At 35.4% G+C, this 11867-nt stretch overlaps 1 long non-coding RNA gene across 1 annotated transcript; it reads right to left on the bottom strand.

The window, feature by feature from the left end:
* Positions 1-4840: 4840 nt before the first annotated feature.
* LOC125180167 (uncharacterized) lies at positions 4841-9852 on the bottom strand. Its single transcript, XR_007158512.2, has 3 exons — positions 9617-9852; positions 6372-6450; positions 4841-6225 (listed from the first exon to the last, which is right to left on the bottom strand). It is a non-coding gene; the product is annotated as an uncharacterized lncRNA (long non-coding RNA).
* Positions 9853-11867: the final 2015 nt, after the last annotated feature.

Raw genomic sequence — 11867 nt, 5'->3', positions numbered from 1 at the left:
TAGAGTGGGCTTAAATGATTCCATGGGTTAAAAATTATTTTTGAATGTTCTCTGAGAAGATAAATAAAGTTATATTTTCTTGAGAGATGAGTAAAAGAGATGACAATTAATTGAATGTAAATATATGTAACCTAATGTGAAGCACTGTAGTTCCAGGAGACCACTTTTCCCATTGACTAGAATTTGCTACATGTTTTTTTTCAGTGCAGTGGCATTCTCTGATCAGTTGCAGATGATAAATTCACAAATTGGAAAAAAAAAAAAAAGCATCTTTGTATTTTAAGAATGATATCATCCAAATCATTGCAAGTATGTCTGATGATGGCAGTTCTAAGGTCACCCTAGGGTAGTCTTTGTACTTATAAATGCTTTTCTGTTATAATCAAGGGTGATTATTATGCATCATTTTATATATAGAAAAATGTATATGTATGTCCATCATCTCTACCACTCTTTTGAGATTCTGCTTATTTTATATGACCTAAAAGCAATTATCAGTATGAAATATGTGTTGTGGTTTGTAGCTTGTTCAGGAGCTTCTCATATACTGATGTTTACATTTAACAAACAAACAAACCAACAAACAAAAAAGTTTGGCAAATAAATAAGATTCTCTATTGGTGTATTTGTTCGGATCTGAACATTTTTCACTTTCCCTGGATACTTTATATGTCCACTTTTACTTGTTATTTGCCAACACTTCATAAGTAAACATTTTGAGGAAGGGTAAAAAGAAATAGAAATAGCTTATGAAACAAAACTGCATTTATTTCATAGACATCCTCTAGATTGTCCACTGGATCAAGTTTACCAGACAAGGCCTCTAGTTGGAGTGCCAGAAAGTCAATGTGTTTGGCTTTGGATCATTTTTTGTCCAGTGAAGAAGATATATATATAGAAAATATATATTTTTTTTTCTTCTAAATTGTTCATGACTTACACAGAGGCTTTTTGGGGTGTGATGAGGTATGTTTTATTGGGATGTGATGAGGCAGTTCAGTTTAGCAGTGATCCAAAATATCCTAATTTGTTATCGTAAAGAAAAAAAAATATATATAGGTATTTAAAGCATTACAAGAAAAAAATAAATTATACAAGTGCGTGCATATGCAATTAAAACAGCAAATAAACAAGCATCCTCCCTGTGAAAATTTCTAAATTTCTCCTTTTCTTCTGTACTGGAGAGCTGTTTTAACTGGAGGAATCAAGCCTAGCAAGCAGAAAAAAAAAAAAAAGAGTGAAAGAGAACTTGCCCATACCAAGACTGTAAAAGGCCTTACTACCTTAGGGCATTAATTACTGTTTTAAGAGATGGTCTTTGCAGAGGAGGTGCAGCAGTAGCAAGAATTATTATTGGCAATTTCTTCATAATCAAAAGTTTCTACACCAGCTTAACCACAAGGGGGTTACCCTTATAAACTAAATTCATCTGAAAGGAACAGTAAGCACCCCAGAAAATCTGCTTTAAAAAGATGAGAGGGAGAAGCGCAGCTTTGCCTGAACTCAGACAAATCCTCATCTCCCTGAGCAGAAGATTTCTCCTTTCTCCAAAATAACAGACTTGTTTCAAAAAATAAAAATAAGCAAAGCACAAGAAGCATTCAATCAGAAGTACCTGTGGCTGATGGAACTTGACCCTAACACAAATCCATCTGCTCCTCACTTGCCCCTGAAGGTCAGAGTTGAGGTGGGGGGCAGTGTTTGCTCTTGCTGTCTAGCCTTTACCTGGTCTGTGGATAAATATATTCTCCAGAGCTGTCAATCAGGAATTTCTCATGCACCCTGAATTCACTCAAAAACAGTCCAGCAGTACTGAAGCACACAGGAGAAATGATGCTTTTGTTCAGCTGTGCTACTTTCAGATGTACCTCTAAGTGCATAAAGGAGAGTGCATATTAATCATGAGAGATAATAGATGATTAATGCTTAATCATTTGATTGCCCAGTTTTCTCTATAGAGTAATAGACAGTATTAACTGTGAAGTTTACAGTGATCTTGTGTTTTTTTGTTGTTTGTTTGTTTGTTTGTTTTCAGTAAAATGGTGGTGGCGTTATCAGCTCATGCCCAGAGAGAATGAAAACCTATGGCTTGGTATTTCCCAGAGTGTCCTTTCCACAAGCAAGAGTTGCTCTGTGCTGTAGAAGCCTGTTGATCTGAATTCCCTTGTTTTTTACTTCCTGTTTGCACACTAATGGAAGCAAAATATCCCAGTGGGTGTTTGAACAGCTTGAGCATTGTTGACCTGGGAACTATTTTTCAGTGATCTAAGGATTAACTAGGGGTTTAAATATTTTTGTAATTTCAGATTCAACATCCCTTGTAGACCTCCAAGGCTTTGTTTGCATCAGTTACACTTGTTATATACTCAGCTTCTGAAGGGGCTGTTGGATTTTTTTTTTCCAGATTGCTGGTGATAAAAATTAAAGGAGAAGGGGCAACTAATGTTTTGAACTATACAGTAACATAAGGCAGCCCACGCTTAAGTATTTACTCCACAATATCTGATAATAGTTCTACTGTGAACATTACACCAAATAGTGGTAATTCAAACATTTTTGAATGATCAAACTTGCATCTATTTCTATAGCATATAGTAGAGTAGAACATGTTCTAATTTTCTCATGAACTTACACAAAGATTTTAGTAAACTTAAAAAAGTGGCAGGAAGAACTAGTATTACTAAATTATGATTTACCATACAGTGGCAAGAGTGATAAATGCCATAAATTCAGACTTTTCCTATACAAGAATGGGTGCCAGTTAGCCACTGAAAAAGAAAGGTAAATTATTAAGCCGTATGCTATTTAAAATGTTAAATCAAAATATGTTTTAATCCTTCTGGGAGTTCAGAAATTCCATTTTTTTTAATATATATATATATTATTTTTTTTTGGGGGGGGGGGGGAAGAGGAGGGTTTCTCTCCTTTTTGTCTGACATGTAAGCATTTTGTTCAGACAAGGCTACGTGTTTTTTTTTTGCTTTTCCTTCAGCCAGGTCCCACAGGGTTGACTCTGCCGAGACCAGGAAGTACTGGGGCAGTACAAAAACCTTCTGTTTTCCAGTTCAGTTTTCACTCTCATGCTTCCCTATGTATTATCTGTGTGTAATACTTCAAAAAGTTGGCTATTCATATAGTATTCATTACTTTTCCTGTAAAGGCAAATGGAAAAAGTGTAGCCAGCTAGCCTGCTTCTGTTTGACTGGCATCTGATGCCACAGGTGAACAAGAAAGACAGAAAGTTATTCTTTAGGATTAGACATAGCATTGAAGCTCTGAGATGGAAAACTCGTCAGAGAGATGAAAAGCATATTTGCAATTTTCTTGGCCTTCTGTGGCAAACCTGGCTAAAGATCTTGTCACTCCTTTGCCTTTCCTTCTCATCCCTCTGCCACACGGGGAGGTAGAGAAGACCCAATACTATAAATCACACTATTCACATGTAAAAGCAAAATGGATGTCTTTGGAGGGGGCCATTAATCTGGTGCCATTCCAGTTACATTACTCAGAGAGCAGCCATGCACAGCTGTGTCAGCACAGGCCAGAGGCTGATGTATGGAAGGGAATGAAGGGTGTAGGCTGGAAGTTTCTAGGTTTGTGTTTACTGCTAAAGACCCTGTGTGGTTTTTGATCACAGGAAGCAGCTCCAGCATAGTCATGGTGGGCACAGTTCCTCTAGCTGTGTACGTGAGGAATCAGGGAAGAAAGAGGAGCTCAAGGCAAACAAGAGGTGGTGAAAGGATGAGAGAAAGAGCTGGCAAATCATGATTCTGCCGGGATTTTCTCACATGATCTTTGGGAAATCTCTTGAACTCTTCATAATTAGCATTCACATCTGTGAAATAGCGTAACGGGATTGGGAGGGGGGAAAGAGGAGGATGCTACCTTTATTCAATTTATCTATTTAAGGGGGAGTGGAGCTGGTACTGCTTAGTGGTGACTGTGACTGGGTGCTATTCATAAAAGTAAAAATAAGAAATTAAAAAAAAAAAAAAAGTGATGAAAATTTAGAAATAGGCCAAAGTTACTACTGGTAAACGATTAACACAAAACTCTAAAGGCTTGACACCCTAACAGTAGATCAGCATGTGCACACCATCTGTGTATCAAAAGTTCTCACCTCAGAAATTTAGTTACAAGTTAGTTACAATCTCTAAATGGGGAGAGAGACCAGTTCTTCCTATTAGTTTTTGAAAATGCTTGAGAGTTCTTGGAGGCAAGGGTAGCTCAGATTAATGATGGACAAAAGTAGACTACTTTGAAATCATTTGAACATTGCTGGCTTAATGTCCAGACCTACGCACTCTGTCTTTGGTGTATTTTTAATCAACATAATGTTGACAATGAGGTATCAATTCCTGCTTTGTATTTCTCTTAAGAGTAAAAAACAAGAAACACAATTAAAAAAAAAAAAAAACTATAAAAAAGCAAGCAGTGGGTAAATAATGAAAAATAGGTTAAGCCTGTGGCAAAAATAGGATCAGACAAAAATGAGACAGAAATATTCTAATGAAAATGTAGATACCATACATATGCATGCCACCTAGTTGTGCCAGTTTAGATTTGGTGTGTTGTTTCTTCTAGTCTTTATAGATATTATGGATTTCCTTTAAGCCAGAAAAAAAATATATTAATAATAATAAAAAAAACCTTTCAACTAAATCTCTCTTAAGTAACAAATAGACAAAACATTAGTTTTAACTAGAAGAAAAAAAAGAACCACGAACAGGCAAAGACAAAAAAAAATAGTGCAGATGTTCTAAAAAACATAATTGTTGTAATTTGGGAAAGGAGGACTAGAATTTAAATCTATATACTACTTTATTGTATGAAACAAATTTCAGAATGTGAGCTGCATAGATATTGCTTTATTTATTTCATGGACCATATTGAAGGGAGCGTCACTCATTGAGTCTAGCTGTTCCTTACAAGTCACAGAACTTGAGGTTTCATCACCAAGTTATGTGTTTTTCATTATCTAGGTAGGTAATCAGGGTACTGAGACTGGACATTAGTGCACATGCTAACCTACACTTATATACAATTCTTATGCTTTAAAATTTGCCACTTACATGTGTTTTCTGATCCTGATTTCAAGTCTTGGATTACATCATGCATTAAAGCTCTAATATTATGAAAGCTATACCTCCGCAACTTCTGGGTCTCTTTCCTTCTTTTTTTTTTTTCTTTCTTTTTTTTTTCCTGTTAATATTTAATGAAAGAGATGCTTACTTTATGTAGATTATTGACTTTTTACACAGCAGGAATGTAATTTGCCCTTCTGCTTGAATATCTGAAACCCAGCCCATGTGAATCAGCTGTTAGTTTTTTAACTGATCAATAATGTCCATATTTAATATTTGTGAATTTTCCTAAAAGTCCTCTATCTTCGGTTCATATTATTAGAGGAAAGGCACAGCCTCTGTGTAATAAGTAAATAAATGAACTAACTAAATAAAAACCCTTTGGCTAAGTCAAACTTGCAATTTTAAAGTGTTGCAAATGCAGCGTGTCTTCTGTAAGTGGCATTATGCAACTTTTGGTTTTCTGCAGCTTCTGTTTTTTGAAATAATAGTTCAACAAGTAGTTTAGAGTACTTCAGAAAGTTTTAACAAATACAGATTGTCTCACGTATTATTTAAAATAATTCAGGCTCTAACTTTTTTTTTTTTAAATCCATAGGTTAATAATCTTCTAAATAAAACATTAGAAGCATGTGATAATTGGCATTTTACCTTGACATGTCAAGGTCATAACTAATTCCCCAAATAAAATTATGAGGTCAGTTTCTTATGTCTAAAGAGAGTACCACTGCTCTCTGGAGTAATACTACATATAAGGATTTGTCTTTTCAAATCTCGACTTATGAGATTCCAGGTTCTTTCTGATTTCTCCTCACTTTTGTTTTCTTTGAGCATGAGCCTAGGAACTCTTACACAAGCGTTGAGGTAAGTAATTGTTACCTCTTGCAAACAAGGCTTACTACATTTAAAACAGAATCAGATACGATTAATTCTGCACTAAATATTCACAAACCTCAGATCTCTAAGTATGTCAAATCTGATCACAAAACACATTATCTTTAGAATAATATCTCATCAGTAGATTTATTTTTTGTTGGCTATAAGAGTTGTGTAGATTTCCAAGAGTTCACATATTTCAAGGTTAACTTGTGGTCACACTGTTTCTTTTTAGGTGAATAAGATGTAGTATATATAACTCAATCTGTTTGGAAAAAAAAAAAAAAAAAGTGAGATTGCTGCTCCTTTATTTTTTTCCTGCCTTTTTTTTTTTTTTATCAACACAATTGTTTCTGCTCATTGGTGTCTCCCTCCCACTCTTTTAGCAGCTGCTTTACTGTGACAACTTACCTCCAGCAAAGTGGGAAGATGAGCAGCTGCTTGCAGAACCAAAGCCAATCTTCTGCCTGGGATCAGTTGGCAAGAGTTTCTGTGAAAGAAGCGAGGATGCAGTAAATGATATGTGCTGAATTAATTGTACCTACTACCGTTCTGTCTCCAAAACTTGCCGGGAAATGTATCTATCCATTTGTGCAACAGCAACAACAAAAAATGATTCCCTAATCATCTTTGAAGGTTAAAAAGACTTAATAAATCAGATCTGTCTATTCACAGGAACTATAGCAGATCTGATGAGTTTTTTAAAAAAAATCAAATTGCATTTATTTCTTTTCAAATTGCTTTCAATCAATTTTTTTCAGTGAGGATGTAAGTCTGTGTGCGATTTCTTGGTGTGAAGGAAGTACTTTATTTACTTATATATTGTTATGGTGTTTTGGAGGTTGAGTCATCTGGTAATTCACTCTATTTACTCAGCTGCATAAATAATATTGCAAATACTGACAAAGGACTAAGCTGTCATCCTATAACATTTGTTCCTTTAGACTACGAGGCATGGCGAGGTTGATTCAAGTACCTTACTTTCTATGACTCTAATGGTTTGTATTGCTTCCACCCACAAAGTAGGAATGTAAAGATCCTCTTCCATGATACTCTTGCATTTGGTCTGAACTTAAATACTGTGTGTTTGACAAAAAAAAAATATATATATATATATATATAGTATGCACTATTGTATGAAGGGTTACTATGAAGGATCAAGGCTTTAGATGGGACTTAGATACACACAAAGTTCAATGTCTTCTTTTTGAAAATAACATTGAACTTCCTAGAATAACACTTAAAGGGAGTATGGGGGAAGATAAGGGTCACCTGGGGAAAGGTGGTCAAATTGAGAATCATGGAAGAGATTTTCTAGCAGACGAAAGGAACACCTATTTGCTTTGTGAGGAATGATAATAAGAATGATATCTATCCAGACACAGACATTGTTTTACTGTTATTGTTGCCCTTTCTCATTCAGAAGTTTGGTATCTGATTAACATATGAAAATGTCATATGTTATGTACTCCTGAGGTACGAGGTTTTGCATTTGATGGTTCAGGAGATTCTTCTTGATAGTGTTTTCCTCATTTTATCTCCCATTTCCATCCAAAGTGTTGGGATGTATCAGTAGAAGAAAATTATGTCATCAGAGTAAGGACAGATAAGTAGAATGTGAATATTTGACACTTTTAATATGACTAGAAAATCAACGATTCTAAACCTGAGAGCACAGAAACTGTGAAGAAATACTTATTTGATTTCTTCTAGCTTAATGTAGATTGAATTCTTTACCAGCCCAAGTCCTGGGGCCATCCCTGTCTTACTGTTATGGGATTTTTTGATTCTTACTACTGCATGATAGATAAAATGTCTTTTTTCCCTATGATCTTAACCTGCAGAAGCAGGGTGTTTAAGCTTCCATCACACCTATTGTATGAAAGAGCAGGGCAGTAATTTATCCTCAAAGATTTGGTGAGAGATTAAGCAGTGGAGAGCTATTAGATCACCAACACAAAATCTTGAGTTAGATAGAAATAAATGTGAAGAGCCTGGAGCTTGTTACTGCAAGACAAGGAGTAAATCATGTGGAGAAAGTGTTTTGTTTGCTTGTTTGTTTGTCCATCCTGTCATGTCCCGTGTCCCCCCCCACCCAAATCCCAAAAAACATAGGAGGTGTGAAATGCATTTGCATCATTGGCATTCCAGGGTTGTATTCTGTCACCTCAGGAAGTCAGAAAGTGTTTTGCCAACTGTTGGAGGAAACTTCTATCTATCCCTCTAACTTGTGCTTGGTAACAGGATAAGGGGCTGGTCTGGAGGCCAGGCAGAGCAGCTGCTACAGCAGCAGCTGGCGGCAGTCAGGATGGGTAATTTACATGTTCAACCATTCAAAATCAGCTGAAAATTATGTAGCTGAATTCAGATGGTCAAATAATGTTAGTGTTTGCATTGCTCAGCATTTTCTTTTCATTCCTTTCCTTACCATCTAGCTGCAAAATATCCTGTGGGTTAGAGGATGGCACATGGAAAACTGGGTTTCAAAAACAACAAAAAGGGCTGTCTTTTTAATGCCGTACTATATGTCATTTTTCACTATGGGATTTGAAATTATTTTTCAAGGGGGGTTGTATTCTAGCATTCCTTCAATGATTCTGGCAGAGATGCATGGACAAGACAAATATCTCAAGACAGAATTGTTTTGTAATTCTAAAGTTTTAGAAAAAAAGAAGGAAATTTGGAATTCATTTAATCACACTGGCAATTTCCTCAAAATTATATTTTTTGTTTCATTGTCAATCATACTGTTATCTTTGTATCTGCATGTGATATAATCCTTTCAAAAGAAACGTAATGTAGAAGTGCCACGTTGTTTTTAAGTCTTCCTGACTATGTTGGCCTTGAGACTGGGTAGGCATGCCACTTTCCACTGTGTGACCACTATTCTTGACATTCTTGGCTATTCTTGACAGTGGAACGAGTTGTCACCGAATGTTAATGCCTCTCATGTTCTCTTCATTATACATACTCCTTTTCATGACAAAGAGTGTAAAAGGATCAGAATATGGTGCAAAATTAATATGTTCTCCTGACAATCTGGAAACAGTATTCCATGATCTTACACTGAAGGCACAGCTGGGGACTTTGACAACTGCAAGTGCACAGCTGCTTCTTCTACAAAGTTCAAAAGATTTTCCACGTAATTTTGTTTGTATGTAAGCATGCGTATGTATGAGAGTATGTGAGAGTGTGTATGAGCAGCCTGCACAAATTAACCAGGATAATATTGTAAGCCTAAACTACGTTTGATTTTAAACCAAAACTAGATTTCTCTTCTAGGATTTCTCTTCTAGGTTTTCAAGGTTTTGGCTTGTAAAAACTTGTGCATATCTGAGAGAAGAGGTAAGATCAAACAATATATAGATAAATAGATAATTTCTGAAATTTGCATTTAATATTCTATTGATTTATATTTTTATTATCAATATCTTCTTCCTCCACGGACACCTGATATTTATATTGTTAATATATTTTATATTGTTAATATCTTTTTATTTAGCTTTTAAGCTCCCAAGAACAGTCTTGATTTGATGGCTAACACATTAAACTATACCATCACTTTTGAGTCCTCAAATTCTAACAGTATTTCCCTGCACAAAAATGTATATGGGAGAAAGCCAAGAATAAAAGAAATTGTACAGTATTGTACTTACCCTTTGGAGATAAATAATCTGCCTTGCAGATACACTTCTGATTTGTAACTCTTGCCCTGGCATGTATCAGTGAATAAATTACCTAAAAAAAATTTACCAGAGTTATTGTGAAAAAATATTCTATCATTATGTTTGTGTTTCAGAAAATTCCTGGTCTTTATCCCTCTGGGAAAAAAAAAAAATCCATAGCAGTCCCAGGTTTTCATTTTCATGTCTGAGATCTGCTGGTAGAAGTTCTCTTGTGCTAGGCAGACATTTAAGGATCGATTGGGGGGGGGGGGGGGGGTTGTCTTTTTTCAGACCCTTACATCTCTTCTGTTGCAAATCAGCAAGTCTAGCTAATCTAGAACAGCTGAATGAATGCTTGCAGTCAGTTGTGCTTGGGATTTCCCCAGAAGAGCCTGCTGTATGCATTTTTAAGGGTGATTCTATGGAATTTATAGATAATGCCAACCCCCCCCAGAATACTTACTAGAAAAACAAACATATGTTCTGCATTTTAAGGAATGATCGTTTAGGGTGCTTGAGAAAATGTAGATGATCAAAGTCCTCAGAAGACTGCTGATATTGCCTGTTTTTTCTAGAGAAACTGAACAAGACAGAATTCTAGAATGTAAACTGTTGTTTTATAATTATGGAAAATTATCAGCTTGAGAGAAGAGCACATCTCAATGTGTATACAGTCAGCTAGGAAAATGAAATACAGCTTTAACAGGAGTAGATGGGAAACAACTGAAGAATTAAAATCCAGTTTTACAAGAAATGAAGTTATTCTGCTACTATAAAGGGCTGTGCTTTAATTTCTTTGTGTTACCTAGTGCTGTGACACGATGATGGCCTTAGAGTACTGGAAAAATAGCACATTCATAATGTCTGAGGGAAAAGAGTAGGTTGTGTTATGCTCGGGAGAATAGTGGAATGGTGTTCCTGCTTCCCAAATACTCAGAATCTTTTCCTCTAAAGAAAGAAAATGAGTCAGAAGAACTCATTCTGTATATATAGGGTAACATGAAAAAAGTGTATGGGGTGTATTAGGACTTTGCAGGAAATTTTCAAGGGAAAGTTTAGAAGAAAACATAAGGGAAAGTATTTCTAGTTTAGAACTATATTCAGCTTTTACACAAGAATTTTCTGGGCTATGTACAGTCAGTAGTAATCACACGCTCCTTTTTTTAAAAGATATTCAGCTGATCTGTTGCAGTGTGTTTGGGTGTCCTAGTTTATCCCTTCCTCCAGCAAAAGGTGAATTTGTTAAATAGTAAAGAAATAACACACATTTTGAAGTACCTCAGAGCCCAATGTAGACAACATAAAATGTTCTCTCTGTGGCTTGAAAGTACAAGGAGTAGATCAAAGGTGGTTTTTTTTGGCATAGAATTGAAGGGAAAGAGGATAGCTGGCTTAAAGTTTATAATCAATATAACAGCTGATTCAAAATGCCACAGTAGACTTCAGATGATGATACCTTCAGAAAATGAAAGCCAAGGAGAAAAATGGCAAGAAAAGATAAGGAACCATGACACAAAGTGATAGCTCTGAAGAGAGGAGTGTTACACAATGGCCTTATACAACTTGGAGAATAAAAAGTGAAGATGAGTTATAGTAATATAGCACATTACAAAATACATCTGCAGTGTATTTAGTAAATCAGAAAAACACAGGAAGATTATTTTAAGAGTTTAATAAAAAGAGATACTTTGATTTTGCAAACACTATTCTGAAGCTTTTCTAGCAGCACTTGGATTTATGGTTAGTGGCAGGCAGAGACAGAGGTGTGCATGTGTTTGGTTTTCTGTTATCCGTTTATTTATTTTTTTAACAGTCTAATCATTGCCTTGGACTTCCTGAGTGAATGTGTTACCACAGAAATGTAATATATATGTGCTCCTTATGGTTTCATGCATTATATGTGTGGGTTGTGGTTGTTGCTTGAGTTCCCATGATTATTTAGTGAGGAAGTTGTGTATAATTCCTGGCAGCAGGGTAGTTTATCCATTATGTTAAAGAACAGCTCATATTTCAAAATACTTTCTAAGATCATTTCAAAAATTAAAACCAAATGACAAGGTTATCAGCTCGTTACCAATTGCCCAGCAAATGTAAAAACACTAAAAATAGCCACAGGAAGCAATAATTTCAATGACAAATTATAGAACTGTTTACTTAACGTGCTAAGTAATATATTTTTGATCAAAGATAAACAGTTTTAAAAGTTAAATTTGTTTTGTTGCAGAGGAAAAAGGAAATTGCT

Source organism: Anser cygnoides, chromosome Z (genome assembly GCF_040182565.1).
Source record: "Anser cygnoides isolate HZ-2024a breed goose chromosome Z, Taihu_goose_T2T_genome, whole genome shotgun sequence".
Taxonomy (NCBI): Eukaryota; Metazoa; Chordata; class Aves; order Anseriformes; family Anatidae; genus Anser; species Anser cygnoides.
The sequence above is the reverse complement of the archived record's forward strand: the minus strand, read 5'-3'. Positions and strand labels throughout refer to the sequence as shown.